General features: G+C 48.0%; 1 protein-coding gene across 1 annotated transcript in view; it reads left to right on the top strand.

Annotated features, from left to right (window-relative positions):
- The window catches only part of LOC147659246 (AP-2 complex subunit alpha-2), a 272,868-nt gene that overhangs the window by 243,558 nt on the left and 15,244 nt on the right, over nt 1–14,066 (top strand). The window lies entirely within an intron of this gene.

Raw genomic sequence — 14,066 nt, 5'->3', positions numbered from 1 at the left:
ATGTTGTGATTTGATGGGCCCGTGTAATACTTTTGCCGTTGTCAAATGTATTATATGGGCCACTCCACTACCCTTCTTAAGTTTGAACCCAGTGGTGCTATGTCATTTCGTTTCAAATCTGGTATACATGTACAATATTTCTGGTGGCTTCCCTACTTAATGTATTTGACACCCTTTCTGAAACATTGGTATCTTTGGGTCATTAATTGTAATTCCTCAAAGCAAAATTGTCATTTGTGGCACTGGTCATCATCATAAATGCTTGACTTTGAGTGACTATACTGAAGAGCTCAACAAAGCAGAAATATATGTTTCTAACTGAATGAAATAAGTCCTTATGTTATTTTTGAGTGAACATGCATAGCCGCCAGAGAGCATTGTATTACAAAGCACATGTGACTAATATTACCTGTAAAATGCTGTTTGCCGCATAAAATTATTCTAGATATGCATGCTTTGCACAATTCCACCGTCTAGTGGTTGGTTTCGAAAGTGTCTTATTTGATAAAAGGTTCTTAATTAGTGCGTAGGGTCGACATATGTGGAGCTTCTGTATGACATTGAGTGTAATAACAGTGCTATTGTGCATGCCCCCCATGTTAGATTTGTATTTCCTACTGATGGATCGATTGAACTTCAGGTTTTCTGGCGAATATCATCAAAGCTTCCTTGAAGAAAACACACAAAGGGGTCAAAAAAGCTCATAAGAATCGATGCTGGAGAGAGCTTTTCGTGATTTTATGATCGGGGTTTTTGACATGGCCGGAGAATATGTAGTCCAAATGGAATCCCTGGGTTTTCTCACCACCATTTTAGAGAACATGTCAAGCTTTAAATTGGTCTCAGCGACAAGCTCCAAGACAGCATCTTTTGCCTCCCTAGAGATCATTCGTCGGAGGATTGCTTTCCATGCTCTCTTTAAGCCAAAAACCCTTGTGCACAAAGCGAAGATACAGAACAGAAAGCACATTGCACTGCAATAGTCTTGGCAGGTTGTCGGAATTGGAGAAGCAAAAAAGGGGTGCTCAGTCGATGGAGGATATGGGTTTCTCAGTGGTCGAGGAAGCTCGGGGGAACACCAGAGACTCACACATCGAATAAACAAAGGAGATTGTCGAGCTAAACCCTAAATCAACAGTGCCCCATTCCCGTAAACCATCAGAAGGGTGTGAGCACAAGGCCCCCAATGCCCTACGTGCAACGCCAAAGCTAAAAGCATCAAGTGAAACTGCACCACAAAGAGTTAAGCCGTTGATGCACAAGTAGGAGCTCAAAACAATCCCAGTCCTGCCAGGTAAGAGAAACTTACCGGTAACCAGATGCCAAAGGGCATCACCTCAACATTGGAGGACGATCAAGGTCGAAGGGCGAGAGAGTGCCAGGAGCCTTAGAAGAAACAGTCCCAAAAGGACAGTAAAACCTCCAACACCACCGACGTTGAGAGGAAGAAAGGAGCTCTAGATGCCGAAATCTAGGTTTAACAAGCATTTACAATGCAACGGTCTCGCCTTTGCAAAAGTTAGCGCTTTTGGCATTGTAAATGACAAATGTTTTATTTATGTGTTGGTTTTGGAAACAGATAAATAAATGGCATTGTCATGAGCAGTAGAGAGTGTGTAGTAGAGAGTGTGTAGTAGAGAGTGTGTAGTAGAGAGTGTGTAGTAGAGAGTGTGTAGTAGAGAGTGTGTAGTAGAGTGAGCAGTAGAGACTAGTGAGTGTGTAGTAAAGTGGTGAGTGTGTAGTAAAGTGGTGAGTGTGTAGTAGAGTGGTGAGTGTGTAGTAGAGTGGTGAGTGTAGTAGAGTGTGTAGTAGAGTGTGTAGGAGAATGTGTAGTAGGGAGTGTAGTAGAGTGTGTAGTAGAGTGTGTAGTAGAGAGTGTGTAGTAGAGAGTAGTGAGTGTGTAGTAGAGAGTGTGTAATACAGAATGTGAAGTAGAGAGATTGAAGTAGAGAGATTGAAGTAGAGAGATTGAAGTAGAGAGATTGAAGTAGAGAGATTGAAGTAGAGAGATTGAATTAGAGAGATTGAGGTAGAGAGATTGAAGAAGAGAGTGTGGAGTAGAGAGTGTGGAGTAGAGAGTGTAGAGTCTGTAGTAGAGTGTAGTAGAAAGTAGTGAGTCTGTAGTAGAGTAGTAGAGAATGTGTAGTAGAGTAGTAGAGTAGTAGAGGGTGTGTAGTAGAGTGTGTAGTAGAGCGTGTGTGTAGCAGAGTGTGTAGCAGAGTGTGTAGCAGAGTGTGTAGCAGAGTGTGTAGCAGAGTGTGTAGCAGAGTGTGTAGCAGAGTGTGTAGCAGAGTGTGTAGTGTAGAGTGTGTAGTGTAGAGTGTGTAGTGTAGAGTGTGTAGTGTAGAGTGTGTAGTGTAGAGTGTGTAGTGTAGAGTGTGTAGTGTAGAGTGTGTAGTGTAGAGTGTGTAGTGTAGAGTGTGTAGTGTAGAGTGTGTAGTGTAGAGTGTGTAGTGTAGAGTGTGTAGTGTAGAGTGTGTAGTGTAGAGTGTGTAGTGTAGAGTGTGTAGTGTAGAGTGTGTAGTGTAGAGTGTAGTAGAGAGTAGTGACTGTAGTAGAGTGTGTAGTACAGTGTGTAGTAGAGAGTAGTGACTGTAGTAGATAGTGTGTAGTAGAGAGTGTCTAGTATAGAGTGTGTCGAAGAGAGTAGTGGCTGTAGTAGTGAGTGTGTAGTGAGTGTGTAGTAGAGAGTAGTGACTGTAGTAGAGTGTGTAGTACATTGTGTAGTAGAGAGGAGCGACTGTAGTAGAGAGTGTGTAGTAGAGTGTGTAGTAGAGTGTGTAGTAGAGTGTGTAGTAGAGTGTGTAGTAGAGAGTAGAGTGCGTAGCAGAGAGTAGTGACTGTAGTAGAGAGTGTGTAGTAGAGTGTGTAGTAGAGAGTAGTGACTGTAGTAGAGTGTGTAGTACAGTGTGTAGTAGAGAGTAGCGACTGTAGTAGAGAGTGTGTAGTAGAGTGTGTAGTAGAGTGTGTAGTAGAGAGTAGAGTGCGTAGCAGAGAGTAGTGACTGTAGTAGAGAGTGTGTAGTAGAGTGTGTAGTAGAGAGTGTGTAGTAGAGTGTAGTAGAGAGTAGTGACTGTAGTAGAGTGTGTAGTACAGTGTGTAGTAGAGAGTAGTGACTGTAGTAGAGTGTGTAGTACAGTGTGTAGTAGAGAGTAGTGACTGTAGTAGATAGTGTGTAGTAGAGAGTGTCTAGTATAGAGTGTGTCGAAGAGAGTAGTGGCTGTAGTAGTGAGTGTGTAGTGAGTGTGTAGTAGAGAGTAGTGACTGTAGTAGAGAGTGTGTAGTAGTGTGTAGTAGAGAGTAGTGACTGTAGTAGAGTGTGTAGTACAGTGTGTAGTAGAGAGTAGCGACTGTAGTAGAGAGTGTGTAGTAGAGTGTGTAGTAGAGTGTGTAGTAGAGAGTAGAGTGCGTAGCAGAGAGTAGTGACTGTAGTAGAGAGTGTGTAGTAGAGTGTGTAGTAGAGAGTGTGTAGTAGAGTGTAGTAGAGAGTAGAGTGCGTAGCAGAGAGTAGTGACTGTAGTAGAGAGTGTGTAGCAGAATGTGTAGTAGAGAGTAGTGACTGTAGTAGAGAGTGTGTAGTAGAGAGTGTGCAGTGATTTGAGTTTTACATCAAATTAAAAACGGGAACGGAACAAACTCATCCTATACATTATTGTGGTAGGTGCCCACGCATATAGGGTTAAATGATGCGTTAGATGCCACAGGTCCCACCAACACGCTTCCTTTATGATAGGAGAATGCCCAATATCGCGGAGATTTGCTCTCTGTTCTTCCCGGATATTTGTATTTTCAAATGTATAATGTTATCCTGCTAAACGAAGACGATGCTCAAACTATAAAAGAAGAGGGTTTCACAGATATGTTAGTCCTTCCGGGCAAACGAAATGACCCAAAGAAAGATCAAGTGACAGTTTAGAGCTCCAAGTGAGTCTTAATAAAATCAGTGTCTGGAACGCATAGCATCAAAAAACGAGCGGGGCATCAAACTGCAGTGTCATTCAATCAAAGCTTCAAGGCTTCTGAGCGCTAGCCGAGAATTATTTTTTGTGAAGCACTAATCACTGTGGAAGGTGCCCCTGCTATCCCAGATGTGAGAAGTCAGTCTGATATGAAAATAAGCAGTATTTGGAATGAATGTATTTGGCAGGGGGAAGGTGGGGCGGCGCAAGACCGTACTGACGAGTGAACAGGAGCCATTTTGTACTGAGTGATTCTGCCTGTGTGCATGTAGACAAACCAGGCAGCAGCATGAGCATGTGATTCGGTAAAATAACAAGCATTTACAATGCAATGGTTTTGCCTTTGTTAAAGTTAGAGCTATTGGCATTGCTCTGGACACTGAAGCTCCACTCTGCATTCTGAAGCTCCACTCTGCACTCTGAAGCTCCACTCTGCACTCTGAAGCTCCACTCTGCACTCTGAAGCTCCACTCTGCACTCTGAAGCTCCACTCTGCACTCTGAAGCTCCACTCTGCACTCTGAAGCTCCACTCTGCACTCTGAAGCTCCACTCTGCACTCTGAAGCTCCACTCTGCACTCTGAAGCTCCACTCTGCACTCTGAAGCTCCACTCTGCACTCTGAAGCTCCACTCTGCACTCTGAAGCTCCACTCTGCACTCTGAAGCTCCACTCTGCACTCTGAAGCTCCACTCTGAAGCTCCACTCTGAAGCTCCACTCTGCACTCTGAAGCTCCACTCTGAAGCTCCACTCTGAAGCTCCACTCTGAAGCTCCACTCTGAAGCTCCACTCTGAAGCTCCACTCTGAAGCTCCACTCTGAAGCTCCACTCTGAAGCTCCACTCTGAAGCTGCACTCTGCACTCTGAAGCTCCACTCTGCAGCTCCACTCTGAAGCTCCACTCTGCACTCTGAAGCTCCACTCTGAAGCTCCACTCTGAAGCTCCACTCTGAAGCTCCACTCTGAAGCTCCACTCTGAAGCTCCACTCTGCACTCTGAAGCTCCACTCTGAAGCTCCACTCTGCACTCTGAAGCTCCACTCTGAAGCTCCACTCTGAAGCTCCACTCTGAAGCTCCACTCTGAAGCTCCACTCTGAAGCTCCACTCTGAAGCTCCACTCTGAAGCTCCACTCTGAAGCTCCACTCTGAAGCTCCACTCTGAAGCTCCACTCTGCACTATGAAGCTCCACTCTGCAGCTCCACTCTGCACTCTGAAGCTCCACTCTGAAGCTCCACTCTGAAGCTCCACTCTGAAGCTCCACTCTGAAGCTCCACTCTGAAGCTCCACTCTGAAGCTCCACTCTGAAGCTCCACTCTGAAGCTCCACTCTGCACTCTGAAGCTCCACTCTGAAGCTCCACTCTGCACTCTGAAGCTCCACTCTGAAGCTCCACTCTGAAGCTCCACTCTGAAGCTCCACTCTGAAGCTCCACTCTGAAGCTCCACTCTGAAGCTCCACTCTGAAGCTCCACTCTGAAGCTCCACTCTGAAGCTCCACTCTGAAGCTCCACTCTGAAGCTCCACTCTGCACTCTGAAGCTCCACTCTGAAGCTCCACTCTGCACTCTGAAGCTCCACTCTGCACTCTGAAGCTCCACTCTGCACTCTGAAGCTCCACTCTGCAGCTCCACTCTGCACTATGAAGCTCCACTCTGAATCTGCACTCTGAATCTGCACTCTGAATCTGCACTCTGAAGCTCCACTCTGAAGCTCCACTCTGAAGCTCCACTCTGAAGCTCCACTCTGAAGCTCCACTCTGAAGCTCCACTCTGAAGCTCCACTCTGAAGCTCCACTCTGAAGCTCCACTCTGAAGCTCCACTCTGAAGCTCCACTCTGAAGCTCCACTCTGAAGCTCCACTCTGAAGCTCCACTCTGAAGCTCCACTCTGCACTCTGAAGCTCCACTCTGAAGCTCCACTCTGCACTCTGAAGCTCCACTCTGAAGCTCCACTCTGCACTCTGAAGCTCCACTCTGAAGCTCCACTCTGAATCTGCACTCTGAAGCTCCACTCTGAAGCTCCACTCTGCACTCTGAAGCTCCACTCTGAAGCTCCACTCTGAAGCTCCACTCTGAAGCTCCACTCTGAAGCTCCACTCTGAAGCTCCACTCTGAAGCTCCACTCTGAAGCTCCACTCTGAAGCTCCACTCTGAAGCTCCACTCTGAAGCTCCACTCTGCACTCTGAAGCTCCACTCTGCACTCTGAAGCTCCACTCTGCACTCTGAAGCTCCACTCTGCACTCTGAAGCTCCACTCTGAAGCTCCACTCTGCACTATGAAGCTCCACTCTGAATCTGCACTCTGAAGCTCCACTCTGAAGCTCCACTCTGAAGCTCCACTCTGAAGCTCCACTCTGAAGCTCCACTCTGAAGCTCCACTCTGAAGCTCCACTCTGAAGCTCCACTCTGAAGCTCCACTCTGAAGCTCCACTCTGAAGCTCCACTCTGAAGCTCCACTCTGAAGCTCCACTCTGAAGCTCCACTCTGAAGCTCCACTCTGAAGCTGCACTCTGAAGCTCCACTCTGAAGCTCCACTCTGCACTCTGAAGCTCCACTCTGAAGCTCCACTCTGAAGCTCCACTCTGAAGCTCCACTCTGCACTCTGAAGCTCCACTCTGAAGCTCCACTCTGCACTCTGAAGCTCCACTCTGCACTCTGAAGCTCCACTCTGAAGCTCCACTCTGAATCTGCACTCTGAAGCTCCACTCTGAAGCTCCACTCTGCACTCTGAAGCTCCACTCTGAAGCTCCACTCTGAAGCTCCACTCTGAAGCTCCACTCTGAAGCTCCACTCTGAAGCTCCACTCTGAAGCTCCACTCTGAAGCTCCACTCTGAAGCTCCACTCTGAAGCTCCACTCTGAAGCTCCACTCTGAAGCTCCACTCTGAAGCTCCACTCTGAAGCTCCACTCTGAAGCTCCACTCTGAAGCTCCACTCTGCACTCTGAAGCTCCACTCTGCACTCTGAAGCTCCACTCTGAAGCTCCACTCTGCACTATGAAGCTCCACTCTGAATCTGCACTCTGAAGCTCCACTCTGAAGCTCCACTCTGCACTCTGAAGCTCCACTCTGAAGCTCCACTCTGAAGCTCCACTCTGCACTCTGAAGCTCTACTCTGAAGCTCTACTCTGAAGCTCTACTCTGAAGCTCTACTCTGAAGCTCTACTCTGAAGCTCTACTCTGAAGCTCCACTCTGAAGCTCCACTCTGAAGCTCCACTCTGAAGCTCCACTCTGAAGCTCCACTCTGCACTCTGAAGCTCCACTCTGAAGCTCTACTCTGAAGCTCCACTCTGCACTCTGAAGCTCCACTCTGAAGCTCCACTCTGCACTCTGAAGCTCCACTCTGAAGCTCCACTCTGAAGCTCCACTCTGAAGCTCCACTCTGAAGCTCCACTCTGAAGCTCCACTCTGAAGCTCCACTCTGAAGCTCCACTCGGAAGCTCCACTCGGAAGCTCCACTCGGAAGCTCCACTCTGCACTCTGAAGCTCCACCCTGAAGCTCCACTCTGAAGCTCCACTCTGAAGCTCCACTCTGAAGCTCCACTCTGAAGCTCCACTCTGAAGCTCCACTCTGAAGCTCCACTCTGAAGCTCCACTCTGCACTCTGAAGCTCCACTCTGCACTCTGAAGCTCCACTCTGCACTCTGAAGCTCCACTCTGCACTCTGAAGCTCCACTCTGAAGCTCCACTCTGAATCTGCACTCTGAAGCTCCACTCTGAAGCTCCACTCTGAAGCTCCACTCTGAAGCTCCACTCTGAAGCTCCACTCTGCACTCTGAAGCTCCACTCTGAAGCTCCACTCTGAAGCTCCACTCTGCACTCTGAAGCTCCACTCTGAAGCTCCACTCTGCACTCTGAAGCTCCACTCTGAAGCTCCACTCTGCACTCTGAAGCTCCACTCTGAAGCTCCACTCTGCACTCTGAAGCTCCACTCTGAAGCTCCACTCTGAAGCTCCACTCTGAAGCTCCACTCTGAAGCTCCACTCTGCACTCTGAACGGTCAGACTCCAAAAATCGGCCCTAATCACAATAGTATTATTTCACCTGCGTGAATATAAGTCTTTGAAATTCTGGCCAGTGGTAATACACACAAGTAATATAAAATTGTTGTTCCAAAGAGCCTTAAATGGAAATAAAACAAGTACCAGACCCATTGACGCCTGCACCTTAAAAGTGAAACTGACTGAAGCTAGCGCCAGGGCCACGTTGAAAAAAAAAGCCACACACATTAGATGCAGTCAAGGCGCGCTCACGAGGTCAGAAGGCACTCCACAGGAACAACTACCAGACACATTGTTTCATTTCACTCTGAAAGTGCAGGCGTCAAAGTGAAACTGACTAAAGGAAGCGCACAGCCCATTAGATGCAGTCAAGGCGCGCTCACGAGGTCAAATCTCCAAAGGAGAAGCTCGTGACAGCCTAACTACAGCAGAAAAAGCTCGTAACAGTCTGATGTCCACAATATTCCCAGAAAAGTGGCAACATAAGTTGTCTCTCATAGACAGCAAAAGCTTCGCTTTTGCTTTCGTCTAGGCGAGACCTAAAAAAGAGACATAAGGCTTTTGAGTACAGTTTAGCCCAATGTAAATCATCAAATGCATTGGGTGACAAAAAGCCGTAATCTGTCTTCCTGACATAAGTACAAGAACCAGAACAGGAAACTCAGGGAAGAGGAATATGCTCTCACGCAAGTAACCGCCAAGGACGAGGATTTCCAGATGTCAGTGAATGATACTTTGTGGGAAGACATCAAGGCAGACACACCACAGAAAGAGACAGACGCATACCCCTTGATGGCATCCCCTCCAGATGACATCACTTTGTCCCATTGGGTGGTCAAAAAGGTAGCTGACACTTTGAAGGTAGAAACGGAGGCAGAAAAAGAGGATCATTGTTTTCTCTTGGAGACCCTAAATCCTGTGTACAAAATACACCAATTTTTTCGATGTTGCGAAGAATAATTCATCAGGTGCAGCCTTGGCTGTTAGACCATATATTGAAAAGAAATAAAAGGCATCTAGCATGGATCCAAAATACATACAAGAGCGCAAGCAAGCAGACTCATTAGTAGTATCCACATCAAGGAAAATGGCAGCACACCAGCATCCATGGGGGCACTGCTGGAAAAAGAGCAAGAGATTAGACTGCAAAGGAAAGTAAATGGAGAGAGCAACAGATGCACAATGGCATAAAGCTAATTCTAATGTCCTTCTCCCTGCAAAATATCCGAAAATAGAAAAAAGGTATTCTGGGGGGGGGGGGGGGGGGGGGGGGGGCAATATTACCGACTCTTGTCTAATGTCAGTTGTGGGTGCAGCAGAAACAAATTGCATCTAGCCATTAATAGGCGCGGTGTTTAGAAGGCATGCATGGCTGCATAGAGATTGAAACAAGAAGACCAGTTGAAAATCACTGATTTGCCACTCACCGGAGGACAACTCTTATGCCAGAGGTAGACAGCTCCTTTGAGGCTATGAAGAAGGCAAATGAAATGGTGACGACCCATGGGAGGTTTGCAAACCTATAGACTATCCTTTAAGAGTGTATTACCCACACACAGGAGAACTGAGGAGATTTTCTCCTGAAACAAGCCCAAAGACAAACGGAGGCAGCCAGTTCTCTACACACTCACAATGGCAGCAACAACAATAACCATTCTTAAGGTGAAGAGGAAAACCACGAGGCAGAAACTCCAGTGGTTCTGCCTCCAGCTCCTCCAAATGACTTGTCACCTCCCCTCCCGTTGATAACAAAACACCTGTAGGAGGAGGACAAAGGACTTCCAAATCAATGTATATCCATCACCACTGACAAGTGGATTATAAACAGTTGTAAAGTATGGCTATTGTACAGTCGTGCTACATAAACCATCAAGGCTTCAGAGATCCAAAAAAAGCTAATTGGTGATCTTACAAACAGAAGTACAGCAGTTTTTATTGAAAGATGCTATAGAAAAGCTCCCACTGAAGAAAGGAAACACGTGTGTATTCGGGCTACTTTCTAGTCCTCAAGCAGGACATGACTATGAGACCTGCTCTAGATTCGTGAACAGGTGCGCCAAAACACAAATATTCCACATGGCAACATTGCAGGATGTTATTCCATTACTCCATCACTTGGGGGGTTGGGGGGGGGGGGGTTAGGGGGGGAACTGTCTAGCAACAATAGATCTCAGGATGCCTACTTCTACATTCCTGCATACCATTGACACAGACAGTATCCAAGGTTTCTAGGATACTAGGTACTAGGGGAACATTACAATTTCGAAGAGCTGCCTTTTGTCAACATTTCCGTAACCAGAGTGTGTACAAAAAACACTCTTAGTGGTGGCACCAGACCTAAGAAAAAACACCATTCATGTGTACCTTTACCTGGATGACGGACTGGTAAGAGCAGTCAACTACCGCCAATGCGCACAAACCTTCACAAGAGTGGTGCCACTATTACGCAGTCTGGGTTTCACCATAAACTGGGCAAAGTCCTCGCCAACTCCAGAGACCAGAAAGAATTTTCTGCAGAGAGAACTGGATAAAGTTAAGCAATGGCTTATCCGACTCCAAGGAGGGAACAAGCAGTCTTAGCACAGACTCCGCTTCACCAGACAAAACAAGTTCAGGCACGGATGACAATCATGAAATTATTGGGAATGATGGCATCATGCATTCATCTCATTTCAAGCACAAGGCTACACATAAGAACATTACAGGAATGGCCTCAAACAATGAGGAGTGGAGAGGATCTAGTCAGCAAAAGGTCAGCAAAAGAGTGAGATGGTGAAATGCATCCAGCATGTTGGGAGGGGCGGCCATGCAATACAGCCCTACCACATGGCCATCCTAACAGATTCATTTCACATAGAATGGGGAGCACATATGGACTTACTTCCGGTAAGAGGCATTTGGTCAGCATGGAAAATTGCCAAACACAAATGATCTGGAACTAAAGATCATTTTACTGGCACTGAGGGCGTTTCAGAGCCAAATTCAGTACAAGACAGTTCAAATACCTACAGACAAAACAACAGCAATGTTCTATCTTAACAAACTACGGTGCACATTGTCATACCCACTATCCCACCTTGCCCTGACCATCACAATCAAAATTTCACTGATGGCAAATCATGTCCTAGGAGTAGAAAACACAGAGGCAGAGTAGTGTAGCATAAGAACAGTCTGTACACACTAATGGAGACTTAAACAATCTATAGTAGAGACACTCTTCCAGCACTGGTGTCAACCTCAGATGCACCTATTTGCAAATGAAGAAATCAAAAAATGCCACTCCCTTGCATCCAGACATTGCCATCCACAGTGTTTCAGGGGAATGCGCTGTCAATCAGTTGATTCGGGATATGTGCATATGCATTTCCCCAAATACTGCAAATTCCAGTAGTTCTGTAAAAGTTCAAAGTGTCCAACATGACTATAATCCTGATAGCACCAAAATGGCTGTGACAACCTTGGTTCTCTTTCCTTATATAAATATCAAATCTACTAAATATAAACATTCCCTTTCACAACGGCATCTAAACCAAACAGCAGTGAAAGGTTTCTGAGCCAAACCCAGGAGATTTACAGGAGATGGCATGGCTCCTGAAATAGTATCGGAATTTACTTATCAAATGTAACACTTAGAATTATTAAAGAGGCCATTAAAAAGGACATGGGAAATTCTATACTTTTAAGTGGAAAGGATATTTAGCATAGTGTAAGGACAAGTCATTCATAGCCAGTTTGCACAATAAAACTGTCATAGTTGGGTACCTCTCACATTCAAATGACTGTTCTGTAGTAGGGGATCTCTGTGTATAGTCATAATCTAGAGAATAGTCCCGCCCATGTGCGTGGACCCTGGAGCGATCAAAAATAATCTCTTAAAGTGTCGAAAAATGCAGAACTGCACAGACACTTAAGAGAGAATTTAAAGACATATAATGCAGCCTATAACAGGCTACGCTGTCCAGTACTTCAGCTAGAAATTCCACCAAAAATCCACAAAACAGCAAAGCCTGTCCAGATTTCCCTTGCCTAGGCAAAAAACCCCTCTGGATGATAGAGAGGAAAACAGGGACAGACAAGCCCCATAGGCTGCTATTATGTGGCTCAGAATAGGATACTGTGCCTTTAAGAGAACTTTCCAGAACTTCATAGTATCCCAGAATACCCTGCAGGTCCCTCTTACTTCCAGTTCTTTTTTCCGGCTCCTGCTAGCAGGACCCTGGAGCATTGAGCTCTCCCTTTTTGGGACTTATTTGGTGTTTTTTCACTGATTTTCGAAGTTAAAGTACTTTATTGTGCTGTGGGGCCTTTCTTCTTGGTTTTCTCACTCTGATTTTTTTGTCGAAGATGCCTGCCTTATTCGACAAATGCCCGGAGTGCTCCAGGAAAAAGGCCAGGTCAGACCACCATGAGGTGTGTATCCTCTGCCTTCCAGCTTCTCATGTTCCAGAGGAGTGTGCTATCTGCCAAGGCTTCTCTGGAAGGACCCTGAGGGAAGGAAGAAGATCAGACTTCAGGGTCTCGAGGAAAGGAGACTGAAGGCTCAAGGTGGGTCTGGAGGGGCTTCTTCTGCCCATGCTGAGGCCCCTGGGGGGGTCCCCAGGGGCAGGAAGACCAGCAAACGTCACCATTCTCCGCCGGCGTCCGTTGCGCCCACTACGGCGTCGAGAGGAATGACTGTGGTCTGTTCCCCATCGTCGGAGACGAAACGACGTCGAGGATCGGCGTCAAGGGATGTTACCAGACCTTCGAAGTCTCCGGTGTCTGTGTCATCGTCGTCATCTTCGACGTCGAGCGATCGGCGTCGACGAGCCCGGCGTCGGCGCTCGCCGTCGAGGCGATACCGCCGTTCGCCGTCGGCGAAGAGGAGGCGGGCGTCGTCGGTGAGTTCCTCGCCATCGAAGGCCAGGTCGCCGTCGAGGCACAGGAAGTCGCCGTCGAGGCGCATGAGGTCGCCGTCGAGGCACCGAGGTTCGATGTCGAGGCACCGAGGTTCGACGTCGAGGCACAAAAGGTCTCCGTCGAGGCATGGAAGGTCGCCGTCGAGGTGCCGAAGGCGTTCGACGCCGAGGAAGAGACGCTCGGCGTCCAGGAGCAGACGCTCGCCGTATGGTCGCCGTTCTTCGAAGCCGAAAAGAGGTGGAGACAGACCTGATGCCGTGGGAGGTTCGCCTACGTCACAGGCTGGAAAGGAAGGGGGTTCACCGCGCTCGGTGTATTCCGAGGTGTATACCCCGTCTGGGAAGATGATCCCCCTCCTCCGTTACCGAGGGGTCCCCGTCCCAGGACACCTACGCCGCCTCCGTTGCCTCCACCGCAACCTGGATCTGGGTTACCTGAGGTGCCACCTCCGGTTTCTCAGAGGTCGACCTCTTTGCCTAAGTTTCCGACGCCTCCGAAGGGTACACCTAAACCTAAGGCTCCGTCAAAACCTAAATCACCTGTTCCTGTGGACCCGGTTGACCGTCCTCGGCCGAGGAGGTCCCGTTCACGCTCCGGACGGAGAGGGAGATCAAGGAGTCGCCATAGATCCTCCACCAGATCAAGGCGTCGCCATAGGAGGAGGGGGTCCAGGTCGCGCACGGACTCCTACAGGACCCATACTTCCTACTCGCCGACCTTATCGGACTCTCCAGAGACCAGGATCTCTCCAGTGGACGACATTGCCACGTTCCAGGAGGTTCTCCTGAGGGGGGCTGCGAAGTTAGGTATCACGGTGACGGCTCCAACACCTACGACGTCCGTGATTTTCGAGACGCCCTACAAATGAAGCACTTGTCTCTCCCTCTTCTGCCTCTGGTGCCTGGACTGAAGGAACCTGCGGAGAAGCTGTTCCTCATGCCAGCGGTGGTGAAGGCCGCTCCGTCCAGGCTTCTGAAGAAGTACAGGGCCCCGGATTCGGACCCTGCATTCCTGAGGATGGATCCGGTACCGGATTTGGTGATTGTGACGGCGGCCAGAAAACTACACTCTACCTCCCCGTCATCCACTGTGCCACCAGATAAGGAGAGTCGGTGGATCGACTCAGCAGGAAGGCAAGCGTGTGGGACAGCTTCCGCAGCCATGAAAGCTGCCAGCGATACAGCTTTGCTAGGCCGTTACGACCGGGCGCTGTG

The sequence above is a fragment of the Lissotriton vulgaris genome, unplaced genomic scaffold (assembly GCF_964263255.1).
Source record: "Lissotriton vulgaris unplaced genomic scaffold, aLisVul1.2 SCAFFOLD_1329, whole genome shotgun sequence".
Taxonomy (NCBI): Eukaryota; Metazoa; Chordata; class Amphibia; order Caudata; family Salamandridae; genus Lissotriton; species Lissotriton vulgaris.
Note: the sequence above shows the minus strand (reverse complement) of the source record. Positions and strands in the feature narration are given on the sequence as shown.